Source organism: Pan troglodytes, chromosome 4 (genome assembly GCF_028858775.2).
Source record: "Pan troglodytes isolate AG18354 chromosome 4, NHGRI_mPanTro3-v2.0_pri, whole genome shotgun sequence".
Classification (NCBI taxonomy): domain Eukaryota; kingdom Metazoa; phylum Chordata; class Mammalia; order Primates; family Hominidae; genus Pan; species Pan troglodytes.
In genome coordinates, this window is record NC_072402.2 from 125,257,061 (window position 1) to 125,266,824 (window position 9,764).

Consider the following 9,764-nt stretch of genomic DNA (forward strand, 5'->3'; position numbering starts at 1 on the left):
ACAGAGGCTAAAGAACTTGTCCAAGGTCATAAACTAGGTGGTGGAGGAGCCAGCCTTTAAACCTTTAAACTCAGGCAGTCTGACTCCAGATCCTGTGTTCCTAACCACTAAGGTATGAATTCTCAAAAATATTAATTTTATACAACTGACTGATTTCGTTGAGTACTTTCGCAGATAGCATGGCCAAAATGCTGAAGGGGAGAAGATAAAACTTTCTTGGCCAATGATATCTAATAAGTCAACACAGCGGTCCCCAACCCTTTTGGCACCAGGAACTGGTTTCAGGGAAGATGATTTTTCCATGGATGGGGATGGGGGATGGTTTTGGGATGAAACTGTTCCACCTCAGATCATCAGGCATTAGATTCTCTTAAGGAGGGCACAACCTAGACCCCTTCCGTGTGCAGTTCACAATAGGGTTCCAACTCCTGTGAGAATCTAATGCCTGCTGATCTGACAGGAGCTGGAGCCCAGATGGTAATGCTTGCCCACCCACTGCTTATCTCCTGCTGTGCAGCCTGCTTCCTAATAGGCCACAGGCCAGTACGGATCCACGATCTAGGGAATGGGGGGGACCCCTGACCTAACAGATGAGGGAGTTACATTATTTTCTCTTTCTTCTGCTAATTTGTTTTGTGTTTGTTTGTGGTGCTATGAAGGAATACACGAGACTGGGTAATTTATGAAGAAAAGAAAAAAAGAGAAAACTCAGAAAACGAAAGTATCAAAAACACAGTACAAAACATTTGAGGGCCTAAGGATATGAGACTGTAGACTGGAGAGCCCCACTGAGTGTAAAGGATAATCAATGAAGGAAAAGAAACCTCTTACCAAAGCGCATCACTGTGAAATATCAGAACACGAGCAATTAAGAGATAAACTTGAAAGTTTCTGAGAGAAATAATGAAGTCATATAGAGAATGACATTGCACTTGTCAACAGAATGTGGGAAGGGATAAAGCAATGGAAAAATGCTTTTAAGATTCTAAGGGATAATGATTGTTAATTTAAAATTTCATATCTTCATACCTCACTAATAATCAAGTGTGAGAGTAGGATAAATATATTTTCAGATATGTAAGTTCTGAGAAGAATTCTCCTCCAGGCATCCAATTTTAGTAATCTGCAGAAGGATGTATTTTCCCAAAATAAGCTGGTGGACTAGGAAACAAGAAGCCATGGGGTCTAGGAAGTACAGGATCCAATATAGAAATATCAGGAAAATAGTAAAGAAAGTCCCAGGGCAATAGCCGTAGGAGCAAGTCAACAGACAGTATCCAAAATAAAAAATTCAAAAAGCAGCAGAAAAAATATTATTTAGAGACAATAAAGATAATTATTAGAAGAAAGAACTAAAGTGTTTAAACTGATTGCCTCTGGGGAGTGGGATTTAAGAATAGACAGGCTAGGCTTGCTCCTTTTCCTCATAAGCCTACACATGAAAGTTCTGATTTTTAAGCTTCTTGCATGACTTTATGAAAATTAACTTATTCAGTGAAGTATACCTATAAAATATAGAAATAAAATCAATGCAAAGTGGAATTAGTGATGGTGCAAAAAGAAAATATAAAAAATTAGGTTAATCCAATTGAGAATGAGAAAGAAGGAAAAAGCAGCATAGAAAACTGGTAGAGATAAAAAGCACAAAATAAGATGATAGAAATAAATCTAAAATAAAAATAATAATAATAATAAAATGAATTAAACTTTCCAGATAAAAGACAAAGAGTTTTATATTGTGTAAAATAACAAAACCCAGCTCTGTGCTATTTAAAAGACGTACTCAAAAGGGCCAGGTACAACGGCTCATGACTGTAATCCCAGCACTTTGGGAGGCTGAGGCTGGCAGATCACCTGAGGCCAGTAGTTTGAGACCAGCCTGGCCAACAAGGTGCAATCCTGTCTCTCCTAAAAATACAAAAATTGTGTACCTAAAATTTAATTGAAAGGGAAATATAAATACATATGTTAGGGGAAAAATTGCCTGTATAGAGTAAGGATTTAACCTTTACTAAATGCCAGGAGGCAGAGGTTGCAGTGAACTGAGATAGTGCCACTGCACTCCAGCCTGGGTGACAGAGCAAGACTCCAGCTAAAAACAAAACAAAACAAAAAAACCACATACTTAAAGCATAATGGTGCAGAAAAATAGAAATATCAAAGATGGAAAAGCAAACACTAACCAAAAGAAGGTGGTTGTTATTACATTAATTTCAAACAAAAGAGAATGTAAGGCAAAAGATTTATTAGGGACAACCAAATTCCAACATGTGGCTAAATAAACAATTTACCCGTAAGCCATAATTCTGAACCCATGTGAACAAGATAGCTTCAAACTATGTAAAGAAAATTTGAAGAATTTCGAGAAAAAGTAGAAAATGTCAAACATTGGGAAAAGTATACACATTTAAAAAATCGAATTAACCATCTTGGGCTAACGTGTGTGTGTGTGTGTGTGTGTGTGTACATAGCATAGATATAGAAATAGATATGGATAAGAATGTGGCTATATTTGTTTGTATCCTTATACATGGTATATTGAACTATCAAGCTTGTTGCAAAGTGCAAGGAGAAACTAACTAATCTTTCAACTTCTAAAGACTTTGCTCCTGAATGAAATATTGACAAGTTTTATAGCTCTTCTAATCATTTTCATGTGATAAAATACAGCATAGTCAAATATAAACCCTACATTCTCATCCAATTTTAGATGATTCTCCTTCCCCAGCTCAGCTCACATGGGTTCAAAAACTTACAACGAGAAAGCAGGGCATGGTTGGCTTCTTTCCTCTTTCTTGGTACACCCCCTTCTCACTTCCTGGATGTGCTTTTGGTCAATGGGAAGAGAAGGAAGGATATAAAAGGGGCATTAAGGAGAAAACAATTTTTCAAGGCTCACAGGGTCACAATCTGGTATGAAGCTTTGCTTTGTATTCCACACGCAATGCTCTTTCTTTTAAAGGCGGTTTTGTAAAAAACTGTGAAAGATCCCGCAGTATTGCTTATGCATACAGCTTACAAATCCTAAGCTTAGCTACTAGATTCTAGCAGCTCACCCTACTGTTGTGGCTACCTATTCTTCTAAGTAATACTTTTAGGTAGTATGTCCCTCCCAAGTAGCCATAAAATCTTGAGAGAAATGTACATTCACTTTTGCCCTAACAGACTATGAAAGTGCAGTCCATTTCTAAGCAGATCACTTTGGCTCTAACTTTTAGAATATATTTACTCATGAACCCCATACCAATTACTGTGTCCTCAAATTCGAGGGAGCATCTGTCTTGCTCTTTGATTGTTTCTGTCAATATATGTCCCTGGCTGTGATTAAAATGAGAGTAGCATTAGCGCCACATCTAGATGGAGACGAGAAACATCATGATTCTCCAATTTTCTCTTTAAAGAAATACTGTACTTCTTTTCTTCATCTTTATCATCCCATAACCAATTCTCTAGCCTGGTTTCATACAGCATTTGAAGCGAAGGATGATTTAAGTTTTGTAAACCCAGTCTCACATTATCTTAGATGCCCAGCAAACATGCACATTGAGAAGCTGAGACTTTAGCTGAAACATCGAGACAACAAAAAAGTCACAGCTAAAATCTTCTCTTTCTCTTACACATGCGCGCACACACACACACACACACACCTACCTGCACCCAAAATTTGAGCCTTAAAAAAAAACCCAACATAATGTAGACCCATTCTTGTATCTCAATGTAACAAAATTAGAAATCAAAAAATAAAGATAAAATCCTCATACAGTTGGAAAGTTTAAAACACAGTTTTAAATAAGTCATAAATCAAAGAAGATAATGGAAATTAAAAAATAATTAGAACAGAATTACCAAAAAATCCCTGTGGATCAAAATTTGTATACCTAAAATTTAATTTAAACTAAAATATAATTACATGGGAAAAATTGCCTATATAGAGTAAGGATTTAACCTTTACTAAATGCCAGTAAGATGTTGCTTATAGATTTTGTTGTATTAGATCATGTATATTCTTTGTGTTTTTTAGAAAGCAATTCATTCCTTTTAAAAAATTTTAATTTATGAGAATCTCTAAAGTAATTTCTTATTCTTCACATGGTTATAATGAAAATGGACTGTTCTCTAAATACTGTGATACTTCAATGACATGTTTATATTATTTAAGTAATTCGTTAAAAGCAATTTTTTCTCTTTTTATTCTCAGGTACACACATTAGGGTAAATCTCCTGCATTTCAATTGATCTTTTAAAAAAATGAGGAAAATTCAGGGCCTTAAGAATAAAGTGCTAGCAATGACAACCAAGTGCTGAAAGCAGAGAAAGAAAAATATATGTATATATATATTATTTTAAAAGCTTTGAGCTCCCTCTAATGGCCTTTGGTAAAATTCCCAGAAGCAATAAGACAACTTTACTTAAGTAATAAATCTCCAATAAAGATGTTTTAAGAACATCTTCAAAATGTTCAGATTGCTGTTTTACTTTAAGTAGAGCATTCATTGTGGGGAAAAACTGAGCATATCCAAATGTTGTTGTGGGAATGTCCTTTCCTGTCTACCTGTTATCCTGTTACTGATGAGAGACACATTTTCTCTCCCCCTAGTGGATGTTTACAAAAATGACACAAAGATATTTCCAAACTAAGAGATTAAATTATTGCAATCAGAGAATTTAGATAGCACTAGCTGAGGCTCTTGACATGATTCAGCCTAACCTGTCATTTTGTGCTAGAGGAAATACAACAAATTTATGACTGTGTCATGGTCCAGGGGCACAGGCTCACTAAAATACTGAAGCAAATTTTAGGACTATGAACAATTTCCTTCACTCTACACCTTACTTCTCCTTAATAGGGTTCCTGTACAACAACAGGAATTACAGTGGAAAGAACTGCAAACCTCAGGAATGATTTAAGAAGTGTCCAGGGAAATCCAAAGACAACAGAGGAGACAAAAACAGGGAAGCCAGAGGAAACTTTAGCCTCTGACAGTGCTACTGCAAAGAGGAAACACAGTCAAACTCCCAGTCATATAAAACCTCACACTAAAGACATAAAACCTCACACTAAAGACATGAAACTAAAGACATAAAACCTCACAATAAAGACATAAAATATATAAACCATAAAACCTCACAATAAGGACATGTTTATCTGTTTTTTTTACCCAGTACTTCATATTTAGCTTCCATCAAAAAATTACAAGGCATGAAAAAAGGTGAAAACCACAGTGTGAAGAGACAGAGCAGGCCTCACAACTAGACTCATATATGGCAGAAATTTTAGAATTATCAGACTTGGAATCTGAAAGAATTCTGAGTGATATGCTAAGGGTTCTAATGGAAAAAGTGGACAACATGCAACAATTGATGGGTAGTGTAAATACAAATATGAAAACTCTACGAAAGACTCAAAAGTAAATGCTATTATACAAATTAAAAATCCTGCAATAGAAGGGAGGAATGCCTTCGATTACTTATCAGTAGACTGGACATGGCTGAGAAAAGAATCAGTGAAATTAAAAATATATCAGCACTAACCTGCACATTGTGCACATGTACCTTAAAACTTAAAGTATAATAATAATAAAATAAAAAATTAAAAAATAAAAATATATCAGTAAAAACATCTCAAACTGAAAAGCAAAGAGAAAAAAGAATGAATAAAAACAGAATAGTATACCCCAAAATTGTGGGACAATTGCCAAAGGTATAAATACATATAATGGGAATACCAGAAGGAGAAGAAAGAGAAAGAAACAGAAGCAACATTTGAAGCAATAATGACAGAGAATTTTCTCCAAATTAATGAGACACCAGATCACAGATTCAGGAAGCTCAGAGAACACAAAGCAGGATAAATATCCCCCCAAAATCTATACATAGGCAAATCACATTTAAACCACAGAAAAGCAAAGACAAAAATAATGTCTTAAAAGAAGCCAGAGGGGAAAAGAAACCCACCTTACTTATAGAGGAGCAAAGATGATAATTACATCAGGCTTTTATGTAGAAACCATGTAGGGCCCAGCATGGTGGCTCACATCTGTAATCCCAGCATTTTGGGAGGCTGAGGTGGGAGGATCACTTGAGTTTAGGAGTTCGGGACCAGCCTGGCCAACATGGCGAAACCCCATCTCTACAGAAAATACCAAAATTAGCCAGATGTGGTGGCACACACCTGTAATCCCAGCTACTCAGGTGGCTAGGAAGCACAAGAATCACCTGAACTCAGGAAGCAGAGGTAGCAGTGAGCTGAGATCATGCCACTGTACTCCAGCCTGGGTGACAGAGGGAGACCCTGTTTTGAAAGAAAGAAAGAAAGAAAGAAAGAAAGAAAGAAAGAAAGAAAGAAAGAAAGAAAGAAAGAAAGAGAAAGAAAGGAAAGAAAGAGAAAGAGGAAGGAAGGAAGGAAAGGGAAGGGAAGGGAAGCAAGGAAGGAAGGAAGGAAGGAAAGAAGAAAGAAAGAGAAAGAAAGAAAGAAAGAAAGAGAAAGAAGGAAGGAAAGAAAGAAAAGAAAAGAAACCACGAGTGAGAAGACAGTGGTGCATAATATTTAAAGTGTTGAAACAAGAAAAACCAACCTAGAATTCTGCACCCAGCAAAATTATCTTTCAAAAGTGAAGTAGAAATAATTTCTCAACAAATTAAAAAGTAGGGAATTTGTATCCAGTAGACTAGTTGAACATGAGATATTCTGAAAGTCTTTCAAAAAGAAGGAAAATCATATAGGTCGGTAACTCTGATTTACATAAAGGAAGAGCATTAGAGAAGAAATAAATGAAAGCAAAATAAAATATTTTATTTTTCTTAGTTGATTTAGCAGATAACAATTTGTTCTAAAGAATAACAGCAATATTGTACTCAGTTTGGGGATAGGGAAAAGAATAATAGCAATGTTGTAAGGGATGGGAGGAAAACATTGGGAATTTGCATTACTTGTGAAGTGGTATAGTGTTATTTGAAAGTGTACATGGGTTAGTTGTAATTGCAAATCGTTAACTCTAGGGCAACCACTAAAAAATAAAAAGTGAAAGCATAATTTATTTGCAAAGACAGGAGAGAAATGGAATTGTATAAAATGTTTATCTAAAATCACAGAAGACAGAAAAAGAGTGGAAGACAAAAACAGGAAACAAAAAATAAGGGCAACACATAGAAAACAGTAACAATTATGGTATATATTAATCCAATTATACCAATAACCATATGAAACATCATTGTCTAAATATATCACTTAGAAATAAGCTGGATAGAAAGACGAAAACCATTTGGTCCCACTTGTATGAGGAATCTAAAACAGTCCAACTCACAGAAGCTAAGAGTAGAATGATGGTTGCCAGGGGCTGGTTTGGGGTGGGGGTAGGGGTTTGGTGAGGTATTAGTTAAAGGATGCAAGTTTCAGTTACACAAGATGAATAAATCCTAGAGATCTACTGTATAACATAGTGCCTATAGTTAATACTGTATTATGTTAAGTGTTCTTGTTGCACACACACACACAAATAATAACAAATAAAACTTGTGGGAGGAAAAATGAATCAATGAATAAATAAATAACCATTTAATTTACAGAGTATCACAATAGATTAAAAACAAGACCCAACTATATGTTGTCTACAAGAAACTTAAAGACACAGATAGATTAAAAATAAAGAAATAGAGAAAGATACACCATGCTAATACTAATCATAAGAAAGCTGAAGTAGCTATATTAATGTCATTCAAAGCAGATTTTTAAGAGCAAGAAATGTTGTCAGGGATAAAGAGGCATATTGCATAATGATAAAGGAGTCATATGTCCAAGAAGACATAACAATTCTTAATGTCTATGCACCTAACAACGCAACATCAAAATGTGTGAGCCAAAAACTGGCAGAACTGCAAGGAGAAATAAATGAATCTACTATTGTAATTAGAGACTTCAACATCCCTCTATTAGTAATTGGCAGATCCAGCAAGCAGAAAATCATTAAGGACATAGTTGAACGGAACAGCACTATCAATCAAGTGAATCTAAATTGACATTTATAGAATATTTCACCAACAGCAGAATACAGATTCTTCTCAAGCTCACATGGAACGTTTACGAAGAAAGCCCATATTCTGGGCCATAAAATACACCTTAACAAATTTAGAAGAATAGAAGTTATTAAAAGTGTACTCTCAGACCACAATGGAATTAAATTAGAAATTAATAACAGAAAGATACCTGGAAAATCCCAAATCAACAATCAAGGCTTCCACCTTGAGAAAGTAGCAAAAGAAGAGCAAATTTAATCCAAATGAAGCAGAAGAAAAGAAATAATAAGCATAAGAGCAGAAATCAATGTAATTTAAAAGGGGAAACCAATAAAGAAAAATGATGAAATTAAAAGCTTGCTTTTTGAAAAGATCAATAGAATGATAAAGCTCTAGCCAGGCTAACTAAGGAAAAATGAGAGAAGATACAAATTACTAATACAGAAATGAAAGACAGGCCATCACTCCTGATTTAATGGGTATTAAAAGGATAATAAAGGAATATTAGGAACAACTCTATGACCACAGATTTGATAACCTAGATGAAATGGACCAATTCCTTGAAAGACACAGTCTACCTCTTAAAAATGTAACCCTTAGGATTCAACAATGAGAAAATACACAACCAAATTTAAAAATGGGCAAAAGGTCTGAGCAGACACATAATCAAAGAAGATATACGGATGGCAAATAAGCATCTGAAAAAATGCTCAACATCATATGTTATTAGGGAATTGCAAATTAAAACAATATTGAGATATCGCTACCACCCATAGAATGGCTAAAATTCAAGAGATTGACAACACCAAATGCTGACAAGGATGTGGGGCAACAGGAACCCTCATTCAAAGTTAGTGAGAATGCAAAATGGCACAACTGCTTTGGAAGACAGTTTGGTAGTTTCTTGCAAATCTAAACATGCTCTTACCTTGCAGTCCAACAATTGTGCTCTTTGATATTTGCCCAAATGAGTTGAATACTTATATATACACAAAAACTTGTAAATTAATGTTTATAGCAGCTTTATTCATAATTGTTAAAACATGGAAGCAACCAAGATGTTCTTCAATAGGCTAATGCATAAGCAAACTGTTACAGAGTCATGCAATAGACTATTTTCCAGTGATAGAAAAAATGAGCCATCATGTCATGAAAAGACATAGAGGAACATGAAATGCATATTACCAAGTAAAGGAAAGCAGCCTGAAAAGACTACACAGCATATAATGCCAAGTATATGACATTCTGGAAAAGGCGAAACTATGGAGACAATAAAAAGAGCAGTGGTTTCCAGGCATTCAAAGTGAGGGAAGGAGGAATGAATGGTTGGAATATAGGGAAATTTGGGGCAGTGAAACTATTTTGTACCATATTATAATGGTGGATATATGAATCATACCTTTGCAAAAGCCCATAGAACTGTACAACACACAGAGTGAACCTTAATGTAAACTATGCATTTTAGTTAATAATAGTGCATCAATATTAGTTCATTAATTGTAACAAATTTACTACACTAATGCACGATGTTAATAAAATGAGAAACTGTGATTGGGGTGATAAATAGAAACCCTCTGTATCTTCTGCTTATTTTTTCTGTAAACCTAAAATGGCTCTAAAAAATAAAGTTGATTAATTAAATAAGCAAGAGAGAGAGGGTTTTGGAGCCTAACAAAGATTCAAATCCTGGTTCTCTCACTTATAATTTGTGTGGGCTTCTGTCCTTACATTTTAGAAACTGATTTTTTTTT